The 15471-nt window shown below is 38.4% G+C and overlaps 1 long non-coding RNA gene across 2 annotated transcripts in view; it reads left to right on the top strand.

The window, feature by feature from the left end:
- Positions 1–17: 17 nt before the first annotated feature.
- The window catches only part of LOC140693552 (uncharacterized), a 50448-nt gene continuing 34994 nt past the window's right edge, over positions 18–15471 (top strand). Inside the window, exons 1-3 of one of the 2 annotated variants that reach the window (XR_012069320.1) lie at positions 18–71; positions 2611–2725; positions 7671–7755. This is a non-coding gene — a long non-coding RNA (uncharacterized lncRNA). Of the gene's footprint in view, positions 72–2610; positions 2726–7670; positions 7864–15471 lie in introns of those variants that run through there. The other variant, XR_012069321.1, reaches the window with a different exon arrangement.

The raw sequence follows: 15471 nt of genomic DNA, 5'->3' as shown, positions 1-15471 counted from the left end.
AGAGCTCTGTGAATGACTTTTATATTCAGCATAGAGATACATTCTCCAATCCAACCACCAGAAACCGCATTGTAAGTCTAAACCGAGTTTAGCTGCTGTCTTGGGGGTGATTTAGAACCTGCTGTTGAATTATCAGTGATTTGGTTTGGTTGGTTTGATTTGGTTTTTAAAAGCTGCCCATAAAAAGGAAAAAAGAGAAAGAAAAGAAATATGCCTACAGATTCCTGTTAGGATAGTAAACAGTGGCTGGTTAGTTACCTTGTATAAACCACAAGCTCTCTTAGAACATTTTTAGGTTTACTTCATCCTTTCTCAGATCAAGTATCAAGTAAGGGACAGTGTTAAAAAAAATTCAGGATTAACAGGTTTGTGAGCTCCAGGATTTGCAAGGCAGCTTTCCCTCCCCATGGTGTAAGTCAAATGGCAGAATTGAAATAAAGCACCTCATGTATCCTCCGGTGTTAACAGGAAAAGGCTAATCTTCTTGACCTTGTTTCTTCCTGGGTAAAATGAAGATAATATATCAGGAGGCGACAAGCTCATTTAAGGCAGGAAGCATGTTGTCTTGTTCACTGCTGAATCTCAGGCACTGGGAAGGCTGAGTTTAACGAGCGAATGAATGAACGAACTGTACTTCCCCCACAGTTACCATGTGGGACAGTGAGGATTAGAAGCTAAGAGCATAGACTCTAGAGGGGAGGGCACAGCTCAAGTGATGGGGCGCATGCTTAGCAAGCATAAGGTCCTGGGTTCAGCCCCCATCACGTCCTCTAAAATAGACATATAACCCTAATTACCTCCCCTCCCCCACCAGAATTACCTTATTATCTCCCCACCACCAAAAAAAAAAAAAAAAGAGAAGTGGCCAAGAGCGTAGACTCAAGCTGGAACACCTGTGTTGGTTTCTCGCTGTCGACCTTGTAAATGTCATTTACCCTCTGTGTCTATCAAGTTCCTCACCAATAAAATGGGGATAATTGTAGTACCAACCTCGTAGAGATGCTATGGGGATTAATGAATCTGTGTCAGTGATACAACAGCCCTGGCTTATATTAAGTACTATGCATCTGTCAGCTCTTTTCATAATTACTGACAGATGTTATTATCGACAAAAGACGTATTAGTTCTTTGAAAGAGAAATGCATGTTAGACCATTTCATTTATCACTTTCTGTAATTCAGGCTTTTCCCTCTGAAATAACATTTTATGTCTGTGCACTAGAAAGCCACAGGGCTTTCCAAATTTCATCTGTCTGGGTTCTTGTCATGATGGCAATACTGCAGATTGCTGACATTTTTTAGGGACTCCGTCTGAGATGACAGCAACCCCTCAAATTTACGAGCGCTTCTCTAACTGATAACATCTCGCTAGAAATGAAGTTTTTATAATGTAACAGCTTCAGATGCTTAATGATGCCATAAATGCAAGGATGTTATATCTAAGCTCTTTAAATAAATCTTGTCATTGAAATAAAGGAAATACTATATTATAGCCCTCTATGACTTTGTTATCTTTGCTATCTGTTTATCTGACTCTCTAAGACCAAAGAAAGCAAATACTAAGATTGATCATTACTACTGTGTGGTACACGTATTTGTGGATGAAGACAATATTGAAATGCACTGTTTAAGATATTAAAATGGACATTAAACAGCTTCTTGATGCACATGCATGAACAGAACAGGGAGCTGGGTGCAGGGAGCAGACACTGAGCTTCCTGGATTAGAGACCCAGCTTAGCAGTCCAGCCCAGCAGTCCACATGTTTCATATTTATGTCCCAGCAAAATTAGCAGTGAGAGTCTTAAATGAACTTTGGGGACACTTGCAAACAGCTGTCATGATTACTAATGTGGGACACCAGGATTCTACAGTGTTTATTTGGCATCTGTGCATAACCAGTTCTTTTCCACTAAAGCTTCTTGTAATTGCTGGTCCCACATCCAGGTTGAGGAATCATCTCATGTGGTGTTTGGGAGGGAGGTAAGTGGAGTCAGGATCCATGTTAAGGCTGGGTGGGTAATAATCTGGTGCTAGTACAAGAGAAAGGAAAGTAGGTCAGGTGGGAAGGAGAATGACTGGATTTAAACTTTGTTTCTTGAGTAAGCTAAATATATGACATCACGTCAAGTTACTTTGTTGTTTATATTCCATTTGCTGTCACCAAATAACTACTGAATTGTGGGGACAAAAATGCCTGGGTTTTAGAATTGACCCTGCCCCTAACCTGCCAGAGTCCAGGTTCCTCTGGGTGCCCAAAGAGGGGGCTGGACCATCAGGTGTCCCTCCACTGCAGCAGTTTGGGCACTTGGGTGGCCTAGATTTTTGCTGTGGAAGACTGGCCCGGTTGTAGGACATTAAGCATCTGCAAGGTGGTCCCAGGACTGTGACATCTAAGCGTTCCTTTCCACCCACGTTTGCAAATGACCCTCAAGGGGTTAATATTAATCCTGGGTGAGAATTATGAAAAATTATATGGTACCTCCATCCCTCCTGGCAAGTGAGGGCCCCTTATTTACAAATGACCATGAAGTATTAGCACCAGATTTTATCAACAGAACATGTGAACATTTTGTGACAGTGACACTCACCTGTTTGCTTCTGATTCCCAGTGCCACTTCAACCTCCATCAGAGGACTTCAGCTGCCCCAGCGATCAGGGCCTTCTGTACAGGGAATGGGCTCCTCCTCGAAGCACAGACAAGCAGCAGCCCTTAGGTCTCATCAGGTGAGCTGTTGTGGAGAGCACTCCAGTGGGAAGGGCTCAGGGTTGTCCTCATGGCATCTGAGTGTGACAGTCCTCCAAGAGTGTTAACAACCAGGAAGCTCACAGGAGCTCTGAACTTCGTTGCCCCAAGTTTTTACTGCAGGCTTTATTACAAAGCCATGATTTATTGGGTCACTACCGACATGGCTAACCCAAACCCTAACTGTAAGTCAAACCTTTCCTTAGCCCTAAACTTTGAGCCCCTTCCTCTCCTGGTGGCCACTCACTTGTCACAAAGCTTAAAGCCCCACTCCTCTAACCACATGGTTGGTGTCTCTGGCTGGCCAGTCCCCATCCTGAGTCATCTCATGAACACAAGCCATCCAAGGTTCCACCATGAATAGCATAGACACTCCTATCTTGGGAAATTTGGAAGCTTTAGAGGTTGCTGCCTAGGAACTGGGAAAAAAGACCTACCAAATTCTTCATTAAATAGGAGTAAATGTTATATTTCATTTAAATTATAAAATAAGAGAGAAATTCTCACTGCTTTTCTGTATCTGCTGTTCGACACCGTTTCACTACACCACGTGATTGTAATGTCGTGCTCAGCATGTGTCTTCTCAGAGCACCAGCGCTGGCTGCTCCCCGGGAGCTTATGCTGTTTGGGCAAGGCTGCTGGGGGGATACAGGCCAAGGACAACCGAGAAAACAAAAATAATCGGGCAAATAAGGAAACAATGTCAGATTGAAATGAAGAAATAACACAGTGTTGAGATGGGAGTCTTGGGGGGAAGTGAGTTAAGAAAGTTATCTTTGAGTAGGTTACATGTGAGCTGAGATGGTGAAAAGGAGGCTGGAATTTGAAGATCTGGGAAAAGTCACCCATGGAATAGAGGCAGCTTGTCTATTGGCCCTGAGGCACAAATGTGCTCAGCAGGTTTGAGGAGATACTGGAGCCAGCGCTGGTGAGAGTGATGAGACGCGAGGTTTAGAAGGGCATCAGGAGCACGGAAAGGAGTGTAGACTCTAAGCGCAGTGAGAAGCAGTCATGATAGCTTAAGCACTAAAGTAATTTTCTCTCACTCACATTTTGCAAAGATAATGTGGAGAATGTATAGCAGGGACTCAGGAAGCAGGGAGGCCAGGTAGGAAGCTCTTGGATTGGGCCAGATGAGAGATGGTGAGAGCCAATGAGGAATGCGTTTGGGGAGTGGGGCTGACAGGATGCAGTTATGGGCTGGCTGTGGATGGTTAGGAGAAGAGGAGGGTCAAGGTAGCCCCAGGTCGGTCTGGAGCCAGGTGTCTGTTCTTTCTTTTCTCAGTGCCCCATGCAGTTGCCCATCTACTTGGGCAAACCTCTTAACCTTCAAAGTGAGGGTTTTAAAACACTGAAGTCTATTTGTTGTTTCACATTTTATGGAAAGATTCAAACATGTACAGAAATAGAGAGAACAGTACAGCCAGCCTGCCTGTATCAGTCACCCAGCTCCAGAATTATAAACTCAGAGTCACTGTTGTTGCATCTTTCATCTCCATCTCCTCCCCTCCCCCACTATGGGGTCATTTTGAAGACAATCCTACATAGCTTAACCTTTCATTAGTGAAATGACAAGGTCTCTTTCAAATAAAATTGGAATATTCTTTTTTTTAGGGTTACAAAATAATTCCCTGCTTGTCACAAAAATACACTTTTAAGTAGTTTTGGGGTTGAAATCAAGATCCAGACAAGATTCAGACATTGCAGCTAGCATATCTCTCAAGTGTGTTCTAATCTATAATTTTCCTGTTTCTCATTTTCCTTGAAATTGCTGAGGGGTTTCTCTATTTCCTGTTTGGCTGATTTCATTCTCCCCTATGGTGTTAGACTTGTTTCTCCATCCTATGTATTGGCTTTAGCTAAGTGATTTAATCCTCCCCTAAAAGCTTGGTCTGATTGAGGTTCAACTTTGTGCAAAAATATTTTTTATGTGAAGTTTTGTACTCCTGTCATAAGGTACATAATATTACAGTTGACTCTCTTTTTTGTGATGACAGCAGCCAAAAATGATTGTCACTCGGGATCATTATTTCATAAGGAATTTTATTTCATGTGGTCATACTCTAATTTCCTCCCTCAATTATCAGCAGGATCAGTCACGAAGAGGCACTTTCTCCTTAACCCGGGTTATCCTTTAGAACACAGTTTTAAAGGAGGATATTTGTTAATATGTAAATATTTAAAATTGATAATTTTTTTTTCTTTTTAATTTTTTTTTCTAATGGAGGTACTGAAGATTGAATCTAGGACCTTATGCATGCTGAGCACACACTCTGCCACTGAGTGTACCCAATCCCAGTTGAGATTCATATTTATTTGATATCTTCCTTCTGTTATTTTTGTTTTGTGTTATACAGAATTTGAAGGCAGGGCAATGGGTTTGACCGCTTTTTAATCATTCTTTATGGGCTTTTGGGGTTTGTGTGTGTGTTTGTGTTTGTAAAGAAAACAATTTTCCCACTATTTTAAGTATGTATTGCTAAGGCAATTATGTTGATCTTTTCCCTTCTCCTGGTCCATGTATTCCCTTGTTACTTCCCACTAGTGGCCCCTTGAGCTCTGTGACAAGACTAGCATGTCGTTAATCCATGTGGAAGGAGATCTGAAGAGATTTATTCAAGGAGATGAAATTTGTAGACAATGTATTGGAAAGTATTGTGAAAGTTGTTCGTTAAGAGAAGGTCTGAGGTTGAATTGTTAAGTGCACAGAAATCTAAGCTATGAACTACCAAGACAATTATTAACTCCAGGAAAACAAAGTAGGGAAGAAAAGGTAAGACTAGCACAAATTGCTACAGCTTTGAATAGTCTGTACAGAGTAATAATAATGTAAAGCAAGGATACTGAGCTGATGAAAATTATAATGTAACTGTATTAAAAGGTTGGAAGAAAGAAGGTTTGGGTATGTAGATGAGATGGGGTTTGAAAGAGATCTGAACCCTCATTTTCCAAAATAGAAAGTTAAATAGGTGATACATAAAGCTGAAAAAGTTATTAGGCTGTGTTACAAGGATATTAGTCAGAGAAAGGGAGTAAGTATTCCAAGAGTCAGCAGTAGGAGCTGAACGTGGTTGTTTCTGGCCAGGAAATGGGGCAGTTGTTGGGAACTGCTCCTTTTTACAATCGGTGTTCGAGAACTGTTTGACTCTTTATTGAATGTATGGCATTAGTTTGATAAAAAGAAATCAAAGCTGAATTTTGAAAAATTTATGTTAAGAATTGGGGTGCTTTTGCAGAGAGAGATAACAATCAGCAAAACTACATTTGAAGGGATCCTCATTATTCCTTGCATTTCAGCAAGGACTAGGAGGCAGATATCTGTTTAAGGTTCAAAAATTCTGTCTGACCTTCCTGCCGACTTGTAACCTTTGGAAGTAATGAACTCCCCGTCACTGTAAATATCCAGGCAGAGGCTGCCTGACCAGCTCTCTAACTGTAGCAGGGTGTGTTTACCATTGGGCAGTTAGAGCAGGCAACTTCTAACATTCTTTCAGTTTTGAATTTGGCATTTTCAGGATGGATAGTTGATAAGAATGTATTACAAAAAGCTTAACAAGAAAGTCCAAGACATCTCAAACCCATTGCCAGGGTTTTCTCTGCCAGACACCATCCTAAGCCTGCCACCAGTGAGGCAGGCCACAAAGCCCAGTCACATAAGAATGAACACACTTTGTCGCTCCTATCTGATTTGGCATCAGTCTCAGCCCTTTTCCCCATGGAATGGTCCACGCCCATGTCTCTGACGATGGAGCTGGTCTCACAGCAGCTCTATGAGCACTGGTCCAGCCCAAGGGATTCCTGCGTGAAGTTTTCCAGGATTCCAGGCTATTCTCAGAGCTGAGTCCCCCTTAGGCTAAGCCCACGGAACTCATCTTAGCTCCAGACTGAGCCGGAAGCCTCAGAGAGAACTCAGAGCTGAGGAAATCCACAGGTTTTACCCAGCACTGCCGAATCATCAGTGAGCCAGTTGAGGGAAGGATCAGCAACAGCAAGACACACCTGAGCTGCCGTCTCATTGTTCCACCTCATCCCTAAACCCTCTGTGTCTGCCTGTCTGTGTCGGTCTCCCTTTTAGGATCAGCCTGGCACCACTTCATGCCCTGCCTCCTTTCTTCTAATCTTGCCTCCCTGGCCTGTTCCATCTACTCCAGATTAACTGAGAAAAGGTTTTAAAACCTAGGAACAACAGACGTGCTAGATACAAAGAATACAGGGCAATGTCTTCCTCAGCCACATCCCTCCTGCCCTCTCCCATTCCCTCAATGTCAATGAGTTTTATAAATATTTTGTCAGACAGACATTGCACTCGCAGTTGTTATCATTATCAGCCATTTCCTTATTATCTGTGGTTTATGATGCATTTGCTCCAGGGACTTTCCCGAGATAAGGCAGGAGCAGATGACTGAGCCACTTGTTGATGTCCACTTGTGTCAAGCCTGTTAAGAATGATTTTTGGGGGGATTTGTTGAATGTGCCAGACTGTCCAGTGAGTGGTGATGATCCCCTGCATCTGCTCTCGAGTTGGCCTCATCCCCTCCTTTGCTCTGTTCTCATTTATCTCTCTTCAGCAGGTGAGCCAGTGATCTGTGCTTCTATGATACATAAAACACTTCTTATTTCATGGTAGAATTTGGGGGCTGCTATGAAAATGGATATGTTTTAAGAGTGAATTGAGTCGGAGGTTTAAACTTAAAGCCCCCTTGATTTAGAATCAGAAATTAATATGATGGAGGGAGGGTATAGCTCAGTGGTAGAGTGCATGTCTAGCATGCATGAGGTCCTGGGTTCAATCCCCAATGCCTCCATTTAAAAACAAATAAATAAACCTAATTATGCCCCCCAAAAAAGAAAAAATAAATTAACATGAGGATGAAGCTACAGAGTGATTATTTGTGTCTTCTGAAACTTCCTTCTGTCTTTCTGCAGGAAATTCTAAGGAGAGAAGTTCGGAATCTACTTTGCTTGGCTGGGCTATTACACTCAGATGCTCCTCCTGGCAGCAGTCGTGAGGGTGACTTGCTTTCTGTGTGGATATTTTAATCAAAATAACTGTACCTGTGGGTAACTTGTCTTTATTCCTTCTTACCGTGCTTACTTAACTTAGAATGACATTCTCCAGGAGCATCCATGTTGCTGCAAATGGCCCTATATTGTCAGTTTATATGGCTGAGTAGTATTCCATTGTATAAATATACCACTTCTTTAGCCAGTCATCCGCTGATGGACATTTAGGCTATATCCATGTCTTGGCTACTGTAAATAGTGCTGCTATGAACATTGGGATGCAGGTGTCATCCTGAAGTAGGGTTCCTTCAGGATACATGCCCAGGAGCAGGATTCATAGGTCATATGGCAAGTCTATTCCTAGACATTTGAGGGAACTCAATACTCTTTTCCACAGTGGCTGCACCAAACTGCATTCCCACCAGAAGTGTAGGAGGTTCCCCTTTCTCCACAGCCTCTCTAGCATTTGTCATTTGTGGATTTTTGAATGATGGCCATTATGACTGGTTTGAGGTGATACCTCATTGTTGTTTTGATTTGCATTTCTCTGATAATTAGTGACATTGAGCATTTTTTCATGTGCCCATTGATCATTTGTATGTCTTCCTTGGTGAATTGCTTGTTTAGGTCTTCTGCCCATTTTTGGTTTAGGTTATTTGGTTGTTTCTTATTAAGTCATTTGAGCTGCTTATATATTCTGGAGATCAAGCCTTTGTCAGTTTCATTTGCAAAAATTTTCTCCCATTCTGTAGGTTGTCTTTTTTTTACATATGGTGTCCTTTGCTGTGCAGAAGCTTGTAAGTTTCTTTAGGTCCCATTTGTTTATTCTTGCTTTTATTTCTATTGCTTGGGTAGACTGCCCTAAGGGAACATTTCTGAGATGTATGTCAGATATTTTGCCTGTATTTTCTTCTAGGAGGTTTATTGTATCTTGTCTTATGTTTATCTTGCTGAAGAGACTGTCTTTATTCCATTGTATATTCTTCCCTCCTTTGTCGAAGATTAGTTGACCAAAAGTTTGTGGGTTCATTTCTGGGCTCTCTATTCTGTTCCATTGGTCTATATGTATGTTTTTGTACCAATACCATGCTGTCTTGATGACTGTAACTCTATAGTATTGTCTGAAGTCTGGGAGAGTTATTCCTCCAGGCTCTTTCTTTTTTTTCTTCAGTAATACCCTGGAATTTCTATGTCTTTGATGGTTCCATATAAATTTTATTGTGATTTGTTCTAGTTCTATGAAATATGTCTTGAGTAATTTTACAGGGATTGCATTAAATCTGTATATTGCCCTGGGCAGTGTGACCATTTTAACAATATTGATTCTTGCAATCCAAGAGCATGGGATACCTTTCCATTTTTTAAAGTCTTCTTCAATTACCTTCACCAATGGTTTATAGTTTTCTGTGTATAATTCTCTCACCTCTGTGGTTAGATTTATTCCTAGAAATTTTATTACTTTGGGTGCTATTTTAAAGTGTTTTATTTCTTTACTTCCTTTTTCTGTTGATTCATCATTAGTGTAAAGAAATGCAACTGATTTTTGAACATTAATCTTGTAACCTGCTACCTTGCTAAATTCTTCGATCAGCTCTAGTAGTTTTGGTGTGGACCTTTTAGGGTTTTCTATATATAGTGTCGTGTCATCTGCATGTAGTGACACTTTTACCTCTTCTTTTCCAATTTAGACCCCTTTTACTTCTCTTACTTGCCTGATTGCTATGGTCAGGACTTCCAAGCCTATGTTGAATAGGAGTGGTGATAGTGGCATCCTTGTCTTGTCCCAGAATTTAGTGAGAAGCTTTTGAGGTTTTCACCATTTAGTGCTATGCTGGCTGTAGGTTTGTCATATATAGCTTTCATGATGTTGAGTTATGTTCCCTCAATACCCACTTTGGTGAGAATTTTTATCATAAATGGGTGTTGAATTTTATCAAAAGCTTTTATGCATCTATTGAGATGATCATGTGGTTTTAGTCCTTTCTCTTGTTGATGTGAAGTATTACATTGATTGATTTGTATATGTTAAACCACCTTTGTGTCCCTGAGATGAACCCCATTTGAGCATGTTGTATAATCTTTTTTATGTGCTGTGGAATTCTATTTGCTAGTATTTTGGTAAGGACTTTTTTGCATCTGTGTTCATCAGTGATATTGGTCTGTAATTCCCTTTATTGGTGGTGTCTTTGCCTGGTTTTGGTATCAGGGTGATTGTGGCTTCATAGAATGAGTTTGGGAATATTCCTTCTTTTCAGTCTTCTGGAAGAGTTTGAGAAGGACTGGTAGGAGTACTTCTTTGTATGTGTGGCAGAATTCCCTGGTGAAGCTGTCCAGTTCTGGATTTTATTTGTAGGGATTCTTTTTTTATTGTTAATTCGATTTCATTCCTAGTGATCGGTTTGTTCAAGTGGTCAGTTTCTTCTTGATTCAGTTTTAGTGGACTGTATGTTTCCAGAAACTTGTCCATCTCCTCTAGGTTATCCCTTTTTTTATGTAGTTTTTCATGATATTCTCATATGATATTCTATATTTCTATGTTATTTGTTGTAATTTCTCCATTTTCCTTTCTTATTTTGCAAATTTGTGCTCTCTCTTTTTTCTTCTTTGTGAGTTTGGCCAGAGGTTCTCGATTTTATTTACTCTTTCAAAAAATTGCTTTTGGTTTGATTGATTATTTTCTCTATTACTTTTAATCTCTATTTTATTTATTTCCTCCCAGATCTTAATTATTTCCTTCCTTCTGCTGACTTTTGGGTGTTTTTACTCTTCAGTTTCTAGTTCTTTTAACTGGTGGGTTAGATTTTTTTTATGATATTGTTCTTCTTTTTTGAGGAAGGCCTGTATCACTCTAAACTTTCCTCTTAGCACTGCTTTTGCTTTGTCCCATAAGTTTTTTGTGGTTGTTTTCATTTTCATTTGTCTCAAGGTATTCCTTAATTTCAACTTTGATTTCATCATTGACCCATTTTTTTTTAATACCATGTTGTTTAATCTCTATGCTTTCCTTTTTTTTATGCTTTGTTTCTCTGAAGTTGTTTTCTAGTTTCAATGGCATTGTGGTCAGTAAAGATGCTTGAGATAATTTCTATCTTCTTAAAATTTTTGAGGCTTCTTTTGTGACCAAGTACATGATGAATCCTAGAAAATGTTCCACGCACACTTGAAAAGAATGTATATCCTAATTTGGGGGGTTGTAATGCTCTGAAAATATCCACTAAATCTAATTTTTCTAATGTATCATTTCATTTCTCTGTTGCCTTATTTATTTTTTGTGTGGAAGATCTGTCTAGTGATGTTAAAGTGGTGTTAAAACTTCTGACAATGATTGTATTCCCATCAATTTCCCCATTTATCTCTGTTAGTAGTTGTTTTATGTACTTAGGTGCTCATGTTGGATGCATATATATTAATGATTATAATATCCTCATCTTGTTTTGCTCCTTTAATCATTATAAAATGCCTTTATTTATCTTTCTTTATGGCCCTTGTTTTAAAGTCTATTTTGTCTGAAATCAGAACTGCTACACCTGCTTTTTTGGAGTTTCCATTTGCATGGAATATCCTTTTCCGTCCATTCACTCTCAATCTATATGTGTCCTTCTCCCTAAAGTGTGTCTCTTGTATGCAGTTTATTGAAGTTTCTTGCTTTATTATCCAGTCTGCCACTCTGTCTTTTGACTGGAGCATTTAGTCCATTATCATTTAGAGTAATTAATGATAAATGAGTGTTTATTGCTATTTGAACTTATATTTGCAGTTGATTTCATATTTCTTCTTTGTTCCTTTCTTCTTCCTTTTGTGGTATGGTAATTTTCCTTTGTGTTATCTTGGATTGTATTTAGTTTTTGTTACTCACTTGTAAGTTTTTGGCTTGTGGTTACACTTTTTTGTAAGTCTGTTAACCAATTACTGTGACTGTGTGTACTAAACAGATAGTAATGTAATCTCAAACCCATCCTACCGAGAACAAAAAATTTAAGAAAAAAGAAGAAAAAAAAGATACTCTATATTTTCTTGCTTCCCTCTCCCACTCAATGATTTAGATGTCTTCTTTTACAATTTCATGTTTATTCTATTTGTAATTCATGGTAGTATCATCTTTCCAGTTATAAGCTCTCATTTCTGTATCATCCTGCTTCTTTTTTATTTAGAGTGTACCTTACAATATTTCTTTTAGCATGGGTTTAGTGTTGCTAAAGTCTTTTAGTTTTTCTTCTCTGTGAAATTCATTACCTCTCCCTCTGTTCTAAAGGATAGGCTTGCTGCAGAAAGTATCCTAGGCTGCATCTGTTTTTTCATTCAGGACTTTGAATACATATTTCCACTCCCTTCTGGCCTGTAGTGTTTCTGTAGAGAAATCAGCTGAGAGCCATCTCTTGTAACTCACTCTTTGTTTTTCTCTTGCTGCCTTTAGGATCATTTCTTTATCCTTCAGTCTGGCCATCTTGATTTTGTTGTCTTGGTGTGAGTCTCTTTAGGCTCTTCCTGTTTGGGAACCTCTGAGCCTCCTGTACTTGGGTGTCTGATTCTTTCTTTATGTTTGGGAATTTTTCAGTTATGATTTCTTTAAATACCTTCTCCATCCCCTTTGTTCTTTCTTCCCCTTCTGGAACTCTTATGATGCATAGATTGGCATGCTTTATATTATCCCATAGGTTCCTTATATTGTTTTCATTGTGTTTTATTTTTTTCTCTCAACTGTTCTGATTGTGTGCTTTCTGTTGTCCTGTCTTCTAGGTCACTTATTCGTTCCTCTGCATTATCTAGCCTGCGTTGTACTGCCTTTAGGTCAGATCTCATTTCAGCCAATGAATTTACCAATTCTACTTGGCTCTTCTTTATAGCTACTATTTTGTTTTTGACATATTTTATGTCTCTAAACACTATCTCTTTTAATTCCTTCAGTAATTCGATCACTTCTTTTTAGAAATCTTGATCTAATAGGCCATTAATATCTATTTCATTGATCGTTCTTTCAGGGGATTTCTCTTTCTCTTTTAATTGGGAATACTTCCTCTGCTTCTTCAACTGCTCATATCTCTCTGGCACTGTGGCTTAAGGAGTATCAGTTATCTATTGTGGCCCTTAAAGGGGTTTATTTCTTTATCTATCTAAGGCCTATGCTGGAATAAAACTTAAAAACAAGAGAGAGAAATAGAATTTTAAAAGAATGGAGGAAAAGAAGGTTTGAAAACAGTGCATAATCAATAATAGAAGAGCAAGTTGAAGAAGAATAGGAATCGAGTTGAGATGTCTTTTTAAAACCTTAATAAAAAGAAGAAAAAAATCAAAACACAATATTTAAAACCTGTGAATAATCAATAACAGATCAAATCCAAGAGAATTAAAAATGAAATGAAAATTGTAAACATATAGAACTGTTTAAAAAGTAAAGATTAAAAAGCTAATAGAAAATAAAACAGGTATAAAAAGATTTTAAAAACAAAGATGTGTTCTCCTAGAGACTGAACGCTCTTAATGGTTTTATTGAGAGGTCTTTGTGTCTTCGCCCTGTTTCATGAACTCAGCTTGCTCTGTTGGCCCCCTCGTCTGTGCTGCTCACAGTGTCCATTGGCAAGAAGATTGCACCCCTCCAACACTGGGTCAGGTGCTTCTCTCCTTCGCGGTGGGCGGGTGGGTCACTCCCCGTCCGGATGCCACAGTCAGTGCTGTGTCAGTTGCTCCATAGGTGGGCTCAGCTTCAAGAATAACAGGTTTATGGAGATATAATTCACATACCATAAAATGCAGCCTTTGAAAGTGTGCATTAGGGTTTTATGTACATTTCAGGGTTGTGTAGCCATCACCCCCAAAAGGAACCAGTACCCTTTAGTAAGTCAGTCCCTAACCTTCCTTTCCCTTAGCCCTCAACAGCCACCACTCTACTTTCTGCCTCTATGGGTTTGCCAGTTGTAGGCATTTCATATAAGTAGAACCATACAGTATGCTGCCTTTTTTGATTATCGTCTTTCATTTAGTGTGACGTTGTCAAGGCTCATCCATCGTGTAGCATATATCAATACCCAAATTCCTTTTTGTATTCATATAATATGCCATAGTTATAAATACACCACATTGCTTATCCATCCATCAGTTGATGATGAATAATTCTGCTGTAAATGCTCATGGACAAGTTTTTGTGTGAACACATATTTTCACTTCTCTTCAGGATATATCAAAAAATGGAATTGCTGGGATGTATTCTACTTTTAAATTTTTGAGGAATTGCTAATATAGTTTTAAAGTGACTGAAGCATTGTATATTTCCAGAAATAATGTATGAGGAGTCCAGTTTCTCCACATCCTCAACTACACTTTTTATAACTGGGTTTATAGATTCATATTTATATATCATATATCATATATATTTGTCATCCTAGTTGGTATGAAGTGGTATGTCATTGTGATTTTGATTTCTGTTTCCCTAATGCCTACTGATGTTGAACATCTTTTTATGTGCTTAGTTCCCATTCGTATGTCTTCTTTGGAGAAACACCTATTCAAATTCTTTGCCCATTTTAATTATATTTGTCTTTGTATTGTCATGTTTTAAGTCTTCTTTGTCTATTCTGGATAAAAGTCCCTTATCAGGGAAAATTTTGGAAATATTTTCATCCATCCTGTGTATTGTCTTCTTACTTTCTTCATGAAGTCCTTTGAAGCACAGAAGTTTTTAATTTTACTGAAGTCCAGTTTACTTGATTTTTTCCTTTTGTTGTTTGTGCTTTTGGTGTCATATATTACAAGTATTTGTAATCCAAAGTCCTGAAGATTTTCTCATTGTTCATTTTCTAAATGTTTTATAGTTTCAGGTCTGTGATTTATTTTGAGTTAATTTCCATAAATGGTGTTAAGATAAAAGTTCAGTTTTCTTTCTTTTCAGGTGTATGTACAGGTGTCCCAGCATCATTTTTGTAAAGATTATTTTTCCCCATTGGATTGTCATGGCACCTTTGTCAAAAATTATATGGCTGTGTGTAAGACTTTGTTTATGGTCTCTTAGTTCTTTTCTCTCAATCTATTTTTCTGTCCTTTCTGCAAGTATCACACTGTATGGATCACAGTTTTGTTAGTGAGTTTTGAATTTGGAAACTTCAAAACTTTGTTCTTTTTCAAGATTGTTTTGACTATTTTGGGTATCTTGCATTTCCATATTAGTTTTAGGATCAGCTTGTTCATTTCTGCCAAAAAGCCAGAGCTGCATTGAATGTATAGGTCATTTTGAGGACAATGGCCATCCTAACAATAATAAGGCTTCTGATCCATGAACACAGAAGAGCTTTCCATTTATTTTAGGTCATTTTTAAATTCTATCACTAGTATTTTAGTTTTCAATATACATGTTTCAGATATTTTTCTCAGTATTCCACATATTTTTCTTAATATTACTAATTATTTTATTCTTTTTGATGCTATTGTAAATGAAAAGGTTTCCTTCATTTTATTTTTAGATTATTCACTGCTGTTGAATAGAAATGTAATTAATTTTTATATATTCATTTGTGTCTTACAATTTTGGTCAGACTGGGTTATTAATTCTAAGAGGATTTTTTTTTCTTTTCTCTCTATTTTTACTTTGTGGATTCCTTGTGATTTCAATATATAATATCATGCCATCTGGAATCAAAACAGTTTTATTTCTTTCTTTCTAATCTAGAGGCTTTATTTTCTTTGTCTGATTGATTTGACTAGAACTTCTAGTACAATGTTGATTTTGGGAGGG

This window comes from Vicugna pacos, unplaced genomic scaffold (assembly GCF_048564905.1).
Source record: "Vicugna pacos unplaced genomic scaffold, VicPac4 scaffold_19, whole genome shotgun sequence".
In the NCBI taxonomy this organism is placed as follows: Eukaryota; Metazoa; Chordata; class Mammalia; order Artiodactyla; family Camelidae; genus Vicugna; species Vicugna pacos.
The sequence above is the reverse complement of the archived record's forward strand: the minus strand, read 5'-3'. Positions and strand labels throughout refer to the sequence as shown.